The sequence below is a fragment of the Podarcis vaucheri genome (assembly GCF_965113315.1).
Source record: "Podarcis vaucheri genome assembly, chromosome: 6".
NCBI lineage: Eukaryota > Metazoa > Chordata > Lepidosauria > Squamata > Lacertidae > Podarcis > Podarcis vaucheri.
In genome coordinates, this window is record NC_138764.1 from 7,076,290 (window position 1) to 7,086,792 (window position 10,503).

A 10,503-nucleotide genomic window follows, 5' to 3' on the forward strand; every position below is an offset into this window, starting at 1 on the left:
AATGCTACATATTTTATTCTACACATTTTTAAACATCAACAAGGCTAATACAACAAAGATTCTCAGTTTAGAAGCCCAGTACAGATTTTCTCAATAAGTGTGTCTGGCACCTTCCTCATACAGCTTTTGGAGAATGCTGAAGACACACCTAACTCTTGCTTTTGACACCTGAAATATATTTTTAGGACACATCTTATTTTTATGGCTGCAAATTGCTTTTAATATTGTGTTTTAATGCTGGAGTGTTAGAGTAAAGGGGGGTAATAAATAAATAAATTTGTGAAGTTACCACCTTTGAAAAACCAAGTAGTATATTAAAATGTGGTTATAATAAATGAAAGGGACGCGGGTGGCACTGTGGTCTAAACCACAGAGCCTAGGGCTTGCCAATCAGAAGGTTGGCGGTTCGAATCCCTGTGACGAGGTGAGCTCCCGTTGCCCGGTCCCTGCTCCTGCTCCTGCCAACCTAGCAGTTTGAAAGCATGTCAAGTGCAAGTAGATAAATAGGTACTGTTCTGGCGGGAAGGTAAACAGTATTTCCGTGCGCTGCTCTGGTTTGCCAGAAGCGGCTTAGTCATGCTGGCCACATGACCCAGAAGCTGTCTGTGGACAAACGCTGGCTCCCTTGGCCTACAGAGCAAGATGAGCACGCAACCCCAGAGTTATCCACGACTGGACCTAACCTTTACCTTTACCTTTATAATAAATGAGGGCCAAATTAAGATGAATTCAGCCTGCACTTTGTCTCCTGTACACTTGTAAAGGTAAAAGGCCCCTAGACGTTAAGTCCAGTCAAAGGCAACTATGGGGTTGCGGCACTCATCTCGCTTTCAGGCCAAGGGAGATAGCGTTTGTCCACAGACAGCTTTCCAGGTCATGCAGCCAGCATGACTAAACCGCTTCTGGTGCAACGGGACACCATGACGGAAACCAGAGCGCACAGAAATGCCATTTACCTTCCCGCCACAGTGGTACCTCTTTATCTACTTGCACTGGTGTGCTTTCGAACTGCTACGTTGGCAGGAGCTGAGACAGGGCAATGGGAGCTCATTCCATTACGCAGATCCAATCTGCCAACCTTTCAAACAGCAAGTCCAAGAGGCTCAGTGGTGGTCTACACACTTATATCATTTGTTAATTTGGCTCTAAATGCAAATTCCTGGTGGAAAGGTGATTGCAAATTAGAAGGCTGCTCAAGAGCACAGTCCTAAACATTTCTACTAAGAAGTCCCACTTCTTGTGGCTTCAAGTTACAACAAAGGAGATTCCAACTAAACATTCAGGAAAAAAATTCTGACCATAAGAGATGTTTGGCAGTGCAGCAGACTCCCACAAGAGGTTGTGGACTCTTCTTTCCTTGGAGGTTTTTAAGCAGAGGCTGGATGGCCATCTGACATGGATGCTTTAGCTGCTTGGCAGGGAGTTGGACTAGACGAGCCTTGAGTCCCTTCCAACTCTAAGATTCTATGATTCTATGAATAGGACTTATTCACATGAAAGTGCCTGAGGCTACAGTGCCATACAGTTACTTGGGAGTAAGCTTCCTTTTCCTCAGTGAGGCTCAATTTCATCATCATCAAACCTTTTATTGGCATCACATAAAAACATCCAAAACAAATCAGTACAGAATTACCACTTCCCCAGTGGCACAAAACATTTGCTAAAAGAAAGGAGGCAGAGCAGTCTATCGTCACATCTCTAAGTCTCCAGGGAGATCAGACGTCTGCAGTGTATTTCGACGACAAAAAACCAATTAGAGATATTTAGCCACTAACTTGGTGAGCTCCTGATCATTCCCCAGTAATAGAAAATGTATGAGTGAGGCTCAATTCTGAGTAGATATACACAAGATTGACCCATTTAACTCTACTTCAATTCAGCACTGATAAAGGATGCCAGTCTGAGAGCTAATCAGATGGTACGGAAGTTTCTGAATGCTTTTTATCTTTTTTCCTCGAGAATTTTTTTACAGTTTTAACTACTTATTGTTGTAAACTGCTTTGAACAGGCTTTGCCTGGAGAAGTGGAATATAAATATTTAAAAGAAAATAGTCAACCTGATATACTGACAAGATTAAAAAAAATCCAATAAAAAAATGAATGCAGGCATCGCTCCCACTTCTGTGTGACTGCACAGTGCTGGGAAAGAAAAAAATAAATTCAAATCAGGAAATGGCGGGAGAGAGTTAGTCCTCATGGCTTGTGAAGAGATCCTCTCTGGAGCCCAAAGAGGATGTCAACGAGGGCAGAGGAAGCCCCAAAGAGACTGGAGGTGCTGCAGGGCTTTGTTTAGACATCAGCCTAACAACTCCTCCAGTCTTCAGCCAGCCCCAGAGCTTAAACTCTAGTTCAGGGGTCTGCAACCCGCGGCTCCGGAGCCGCATGTGGCTCTTTTACACCTTTGCCGTGGGTCCGGGGCGGATACTAGCAAGGGGAGGAGGCGCATTGTGTGCCCCGACACTCCCCACTGTGGCGGGTGCTGTACTGGCTGTGACGTCGCATGGGGGCGGTGCGTGCGTTAGTCACGCACCGTCCCGACGTCACCTTCCCGGTTTTGCGGCTCCCAGTTGTTTTTTTTCTTCGGAAACGGGTCCAAGTGGCTCTTTTTGTCTTAAAGGTTGCAGACCCCTGCTCTAGTTGAACAAAGAGATGTGTGTAGAAAGAGGGCGAGAGAGAGAGCTGGAGAGCAGGATCCGCCCTGGGACCTGTGGGTATAGGGCAGGATACAAAATTAATTAATTAATAATTTTAATATTAATTAAAAACTGGGCATTTAGAGGGCTCCCCCCACTTATGCAATTTCCGCTTATATGCGCAGAGGCCCAGAACATTAAGTGGGGGGGTGACTGTACACACAATGCAATCTAAACTTAATTTGCTACTTAAAAGAACATAAAATGCATCAAATGCTCTTGTTGTTCAATCTTTATTGGTTACCCATTTAACCACAGTTTTAATTAAATGTGCTGTTTCTTGCCTTTGAAACTGTTAGGACCTGAACAACTTAAGAACCACCATGACAACATTATCTAGCTTCAGTTCCCCCATCTAACTGAGGTGTGAGCAGTACGTACAAGAGGCAGAGTTTTCCCAGTCTGTTCTCCAGCAACAGCGACACGGGTGGCACTGTGGTCTAAACCACTGAGCCTCTTGGGCTTGCTGATCGGAAGGCCGGCAGTTCAAATCTGCACAATGAGGTGAGCTCCCATTGCTCTGTTCCAGCTCCTACAAGTTTGAAAGCATACCAGTGCAAGTAGATAAATAGCTACCACTGTGGCAGGAAGGCAAACGGCATTTCCATGCATCTGGCACTTGGCACAGCGTTCCTTGCACCAGAGGCAGTTTAGTAATGCTGGCCATGTGACCCTGAAAGCTGTCTGTAGCTTTCAGATCCCAAGATGAAAGTTTCAAGTAGCTTTTAGAAATATGAAATAATAAATACATTTTTCAGATTTTTTTAAAAACTTATATTAGTTTTTAATCATTTTTAAATTTTAAATTTTGTAACTTAACTTTAACATTTAAAGTAAGTCCATCATGTGACATATCATATTAAAGCCTATGAAGTTGTGGAGAGATTGCTATTTTTAGTTTTGAAATGTCTGAATTCTGGGCTCCGCTTTTAAGGATTTTGGCAAGGAAAAAATATTCATTTTTTTTAAAGTTCAAATGAAAGTAGGATGAAATAAAAATTAAAAAAATTTAGATTTAAACTTAGTTTTGATCCTTCAACAAATGTACAAAATTTTAAGAAAACTGGATATGAGGTATGTACGCAGCTGTTGAGGATGGGCTGTTTCCCCCCCCTGCTGTTTTGTAGGTTTAAAATTCCCATTTTACATTTTCTCTCCCACCTATTTTTCTGAGGAGACTGTAATGAATACAGAATAAAAGCAAACTGTCTCATAAAAAATACAGGAGACATTAAAAATGGTATACAAACTGTTTTAAAAATTGCAGCAGCACAAAACTGAGCCAGCAAAACTATACGATTAACCACTCTACAGCTACCTGGCGCAGCAAGGTACTCCATAGCATACAAGTCAGAATAGAAAATGTCCTATCTCCAGTTGACACCAATGTACCTACTGAGGTTTAAAGATCTAAGAATGTGGGGATGAACATATGCAAAGAGAAAGTTCCTAAACTACCCCAATATATTAAGGGCTTTCAGGGCAAGATCAGTAAAAATCACAGAGAACCAATGTGATAGAATCAAAGCTCCCATCAACATTCTGCTCTAACAGAAGTTTCCAAATGCTTTTTAATGGCAGACTCAACATACAGTTTGTGATGGCGATCTAATCTAGAAGTCAATACAGAATAAATGACTGCAGCAAGGTCCACCTTTTATCAGGAAGGGTTGTAGTAGGTGTACCAGCTGAAGCAGGAAAAAGGCATCCTTTGCCACACATACATCAAACAGGAGCCCTGCTTCAAGAAGCATCCCCAAGCTACCCACCTGCTCTTTCAGATGTAAACCCAACAGCCCCACCTACCAACAGTACTTCTGTTGTATCAGGCCAATGCCCATCTTGTCCAGCATTCTGTTCTCACAGTGGCCAACAAGATACCTGTGGGAACCCAAAACCAGGACCTGAGCAGAAAAGTGGTACTCAGAAGCCCTGTTGGCTTCTGCCAGCCATGACAAAAGATGGGGGTGAAAGGTTTCTTTCTTTTCTGCTGTAGTAGCTCCAGACAGAGGCTCCTTAGGGATCTGTGGGGCTTTGGATCCAGTAAATTCAAAGCCTCTGGTGCCCTGCCCCAAAACAATCCATTTCACTGGCTACTGTGAAATATGGCAGTCTTATCACATCACCCACCAGTGGCATTCTTCTCCATCAGCAAAGAGACAATTACACATCATTCTAACTCCCAACACCAGTCACCAGCATCCAGGAGTCTAGGACTGTAGCCTAATGAGATTTTAATTTCTCCAGTTTGAAAAAAGTGGGGAGTTGAAAACTGAAGATGATCACCATTGTGATAAGCAAAGGACATTTATACCATGAGTTTAGAAACCACCATGTAGAGGAGACGTGACCATTATCATACAAAACAACAAAGTGTCATTTTTAGATTGTAAGCGTGTTTAGTAAATGAACATTACTACTTCATAATGAAGACATGGCAACAAATTTGGATAATTTAACATTGTAAAATATAGCAAGAATGGGCAACTAGATTTGTGGGTTATGTTTTAATTTTTTTTGGAAACCAAAGGTGCACCAACCAAAGCCAGGCACATATGCAAGATGATGGCTTAGGAAAGGAGTAAATTACCTATTGGTATAATCTAACTAGAGGGATGCGGGTGGCGCTGTGGGTAAAACCTCAGCGCCTAGGACTTGCCGATCGCATGGTTGGCGGTTCAAATCCCCGTGGTGGGGTGAGCTCCTGTCATTCGGTCCCAGCTCCTGCCCACCTAGCTGTTCGAAAGCACCCTTAAGTGCAAGTAGATAAATAGGTACCGCTTTATAGCGGGAAGGTAAACGGCGTTCCGTGTGCTGCTCTGGTGCCGGTTCGCCAGAGCAGCTTCGTCACGCTGGCCACGTGACCCGGAAGTGTCTGCGGACAGCGCTGGCTCCCAGCCTCTAGAGTGAGATGAGCGCACAACCCTAGAGTCTGTCAAGACTGGCCCGTACGGGCAGGGGTACCTTTACCTTTATAATCTAACTATATATCTAGTTATCACACATCAGGGTCTCTTAACAGCTAAATTCAGGGGAACTGTCTTTGTTCCAACAAAGGGAAGTCAGAAAACTGTTCCAATCTACCAAATTTCCAATCTACCTCCTGCCCACCCCTGCTAATACTGCAATTTATGCACACTCAATTGACAGCAGGTCCTACTGAATTCAGTGGGACTTAATTCTGAGTAAACATGTATAAGAGCATGTTGCAAGCATCACAGTAACTTGTCCATGAGCCAGGACAAAATTATTGCCAAATATGACAGTAGTGAATGTTATTTCTGGCATGATCAATGAACAGAAATGTGTAGAGCTGCAGCAATCAAACTGTTTTGCATGTAATCACAATTTATATAAATATTACCTTTACGTAAGCTCTGCCATACAGCAGAATGAAAGAACCTACTTAAGGCAACACCAGCACTAACAAAAGACCCAGAGAGTAATCTGTATGGTGACCAACACTTCTAGTACAGTATCTCCTACAAGAAAGGATTTCATCACATCCAATCAAAAGCTTCCTTTGGGTACAAGACACACACAGCCTTAAGGGTTGACATTAAAAAAAGGTAAAGGACCCCTGACAGTTAAGTCCAATCATGAACGACTCTGGGGTTGCGGCGCTCATCTTGCTTTACTGGCCGAGGGAGCCGACGTTTGTCCACACAGTTTTTCCGGGTCATGTGGCCAGCATGACTAAGCAGCTTCTGGCAAAACCAGAGCAGCACACAGAAACACTGTTTACCTTCCCGCCACAACGGTACCTATTTATCTACTTGCACTTTGACGTGCTTTCGAACCACTATGTTGGCAGGAGCTGGTACCGAACAATGGGAGCTCACCCGAACTGCCGACCTTCCGATTGGCAAGCCCAAGGCTCAGTGGTTTAGACCACAGTGCCACCCACATCCCTACAAGGGACATTATCTGCTAGTAAAAAGAACAAAAAAAAAACCCGTGGACCAGAAATGCAGCAGGCACCAGAAGAGGAATGGAGCACTTACAGTGGTGCCCCGCAAGACGAAATTAATTCGTTCCGCAATTTTTGCCGTCTAACGAATTTTTCTTCTTGCGAAGCACGGTTTAAACGGTTTAACAAAGTCGCAAGACGTTTTCGTCTTGCGAAGCAAGCCCATAGGGGAATTCGTCTTGCGAGGCAAATCGCGAATGAAAAAACCTTTCGTCTAGCGAGTTTTTTGTCTTGCGAGGCATTCGTCTTGCGGGGCACCACTGTATCTGCCTCTTCTATTAGCCCAATTGATTTATATGCTATATGTGGGCTTTGTGTGTTGTGCCTTTAGCATATAAATGTGGTGGGCTGGTAGCAAAGCCAATGATCGCCTTGTCCTTTTGCCACCAGCACCCCCTTTCTATACTTTCTATACCTGCAGGGAGGAGCTTTGCTTTCTGCAGATCCTGCAGGAAAATGCAGAAGTCTGGCAAAGGAGGACTGATCACAGCATCCTCCTCTGCCAGCTTGTTTGGTTTCTGGGCTGGTCAAGCGTGGAAGGGATTTCACTCCCTACAGCCAGCACAGAACCTGAGCAGGTGGAGGAAGTAAAGAGCAACTTATCTGTCCTTATTCCGCCAGGACATAATGTTTTCATATTTGCTAAATATGATGGGGGTTCAATACCAAGTAATGATGGAAGCTGAGCTAGCAGAGAAAAGGCAGATTGACCTGTCCCCTCAGGCCCTGTCATTCTGTTTACTCACTTGAATGCATTTTTACATATCATTTTAGAATATAATCCTGGGTACAGGGACTATATTGATCCTGATCTTTGTAAGCCATTCTAGAAGGCTTTTCAGCTAAAGAATGGAGTAAAAAATTCCTTAAATAATGAATTCTATGTGATCTTCATCACATGTGGCGAACAGGTAAGTAAATACAAATTCCTGCTAATTTTCATGAACACAATTCACAGTGTTCTCTCATAACCAAAACATTATCTGATAGCAGTCACAATAAATAACTAAATCACAATTTATTCTACCAAAATAATACAGTGTGACAGTTGTGTTTATGAAGAGATGGGTGAGGAATAAAGTTAACAGCCTTCATTTTGTGCAATGAAATTTTACATGGCTTCTTGGTGAACTGTTTGCAGATGTCACTTCCTGCTCAATATCAACTCTCTCCCTGAACACAAAGGTTTGCTTGCTTGCTTCAGGTAGCCAAACCAGATCCTTCATTTCCTGGGAAGCAGACTTTTGTCCAATCCTCTGAAACCATGACACTGAAAGTTACATACATGATAAATATACAGAAGGCAGGGGTACTTGTACGCCTCAAGAATTTTTAGAATTACACTTTGTTCTGTGTTTTTAACGCTTCTTTCCTCCCTGGAGTACAGTGACCACTGCCAGGGATAATGTTCAAAAGATCATGGGGAGGTCAATGTCAGACCCCAATAAGCTTCAGAGACTGAACACAGAAGCTGCATTTAGGGAACAGAAGCACAGAATAAAAGCATGTGTGATCTTTTAGCAGGTGGGACAGCGCTCTCCCCTAGAAGTATGGACGTGTGCAACGTGATCCGATCTATGTGTGTTTACTTTAGAGTGCGACCCCCACACGCTTACTCGCGAGTAAGTCCCACTGAATTTAATGGGAGCGCTTCTGAGTAGACATGCCTACGGCTGAGCTGTCAGAGCTCATTCCCACGGAGGGTCAGTGAGGATCGCACCTGGCAAGGGCTTCCACCCACCCCGCGCACCATGCCCTAGCCAAGAATACTATACCCCAGACCCCCGGAATGAGTCGAGACCGCGTGTAACCCCCGGCCCCCAGAAAATTTCCCGGCCTCTTCCGAAGCCGCGGGGGCGGGGATGGCAGAAAGCGAGCCCGGCAGAAGCCTGAGGCCTAGCGAGGCTTCGGCGAAGTGGAGGGGAAATGGTGGAAGAGGCCGCTGGGGCGCCTCGCACGGAGACACCGGCCGCAATGCCGGGCCCGCCGGCCGGCCGGCCAGGTAGAGGCGCCGCCCGCCCGAAGGAAAAGAGAGGAGCAGGCCGCAGCCTCCGCCCTATTGTTCCCCGCCACCCGCCCGCCCACCGGGGAGACTCCGCTTACCTCACGGCGGCGGCAGCTCCTCTCAGCTGCGGGCCACGGACGGGGCCGTCGCGCCCTCCTCCTCCTTGTCCGCCAGCAGCAGGAGCCGGCCGGCCGCGGCCTTCCCTTCCGCCCTCCGGCCCTCTGCTGCTGCCACGGCCGCCTCTGCAGCAGGGGCCATCTTGGGCGCCTCAGCAGCAAAGCCCTGCCTCGCCTCCAGGGCCGCCGCCGCCGCTAATGCCTCGCTCGCTCGCCCGGCAGCCGCCCGCCCCTTCCTGCTCGGCGGCCCAAGAGGGGCGGAGCGGGCCCGCCAGGCGCCGCGGCCTCGCCCTCCATTTATAGGGGGAGGGGTGGAGATATAGAGGGGGGGTGGATATATATATATGCACACACAGACACACATATATAATCTGTGAGGGGGAAGCAGAGGAAACCTTGGCTTACCAGTTGTGGTAGAAGTATTGTTCCGAAATCCAAAGAGCCACGACGGCATGCAGCTGAAGAGTTGCTATGAAATGCTCTTTATTTTAGAAAATCCCCTTCTACGTAGAGATTAACTTTCAGTGCTTTACTTTCAGGCTGCAATACAGCGCATACTTTCCTGCCCCTGGGCCTTGTGAAACCCGGTCAACATGCATGAGCTTGGACTGCAATTCACGTCAGAGTGTGTAGCTACGCTTTTTTATTGTACTCGTGTCTCCTGCTGGTAAGTCACCCCGAGTGCAGGATCCAGGAGAAAGGCAGCTTAAAAATAACAGTAGTTGCTGTAGGAAAAGACTCAAGGCTTCCGTGGCAAAGATTGATTACATGTGGTGATTCAGGTGCAGAGCCATACTGAACTTACTATCATGAACAACAAAGAGTCATGTAGCGCTTTAATAACTAGGATGAACCTTGCCAGCTAGCCCATGCGTCGCTCTATACCAGGCATAGCCAAAAGGATAAAGCAACTGCTCTTTGTTTCAGATCCCATGGCTCCTAGCATCCCCAGTCTTGAACCATGGCACAAGGATCCATGCATTTCTTCTGTCTGAAATATGGCTTCCCAGCCTGAAATGAGATTAAAATGTCAACTAACAGCAACTCTGATTCGTTGCATTTCCTTCTTGAGTACCTTGTGTAAAAGAGACATACATGCTTTGTTTGATAGCTAGCTGCAGTTTCCAAAAGCAGAATAATAGAAACTTGAAAATCACTTCCCTGCTCTGTTTGCTTGCTTTGGAAGTACAGTATGCATGAAGCATTAAAAGACAAGTCACAGAAGGTAAAATCATCTTAAAGCTTTGAGACATCAACAGGCCTAAGAGAATAAAAAGGGCACCACTCTGGAGTCAGCATTCCACAGCTGGGTAGCCACCACTGAAAATGCCCTTCTACCTACCTGGCAGGGCCATTTGAGATGAGCTTTTGAAGGAGATCCCAACAATTAGACAGGTACATGTGGAGAGAGGTAGTCCATGAAGCACCCTGGTCACAACTGCAAAGGGCCTTTTCCAGGTCCAATTGAAGGTGTTTGATATTCCCTCGTTGGCTGTGAGCCAGGGGAGCTGCTTGATCACCAGTGTGGTGTGATTCATACAATCCAGTCTCAGCAGTCTGTTGGCTACTTTCTGAACCAACACAAATTTCCAGAACATTTTAAAAAGCAACAGTGCTCATAATACTTTGCAATTGTCCACAGAGGAGGTTACCAAAGCATGAATTGCTGAAGCAAGGCTACTTTGACCAGGTAGTGCCATAGCTGGCAAAACTTCCTAA

The 10,503-nt window shown here is 45.6% G+C and overlaps 1 protein-coding gene and 1 long non-coding RNA gene across 7 annotated transcripts in view; one reads left to right on the plus strand and one right to left on the minus strand.

Moving 5' to 3' along the window:
- The window catches only part of RC3H1 (ring finger and CCCH-type domains 1), a 65,879-nt gene extending 56,951 nt beyond the window's left edge, over positions 1 to 8,928 (minus strand). For all 6 annotated transcript variants that reach the window (XM_082229034.1, XM_082229033.1, XM_082229032.1 and 3 more), the window contains exon 1: positions 8,767 to 8,928. The gene's annotated coding sequence lies outside the window, so the exon portion shown is untranslated. The remainder of the gene's footprint in view (positions 1 to 8,766) is intronic.
- Positions 8,929 to 9,073: 145 nt separating this feature from the next.
- Positions 9,074 to 9,828, plus strand: LOC309535739. Its single transcript, XR_014221365.1, has 2 exons — positions 9,074 to 9,451; positions 9,712 to 9,828. It is a non-coding gene; the product is annotated as an uncharacterized lncRNA (long non-coding RNA).
- Positions 9,829 to 10,503: the final 675 nt, after the last annotated feature.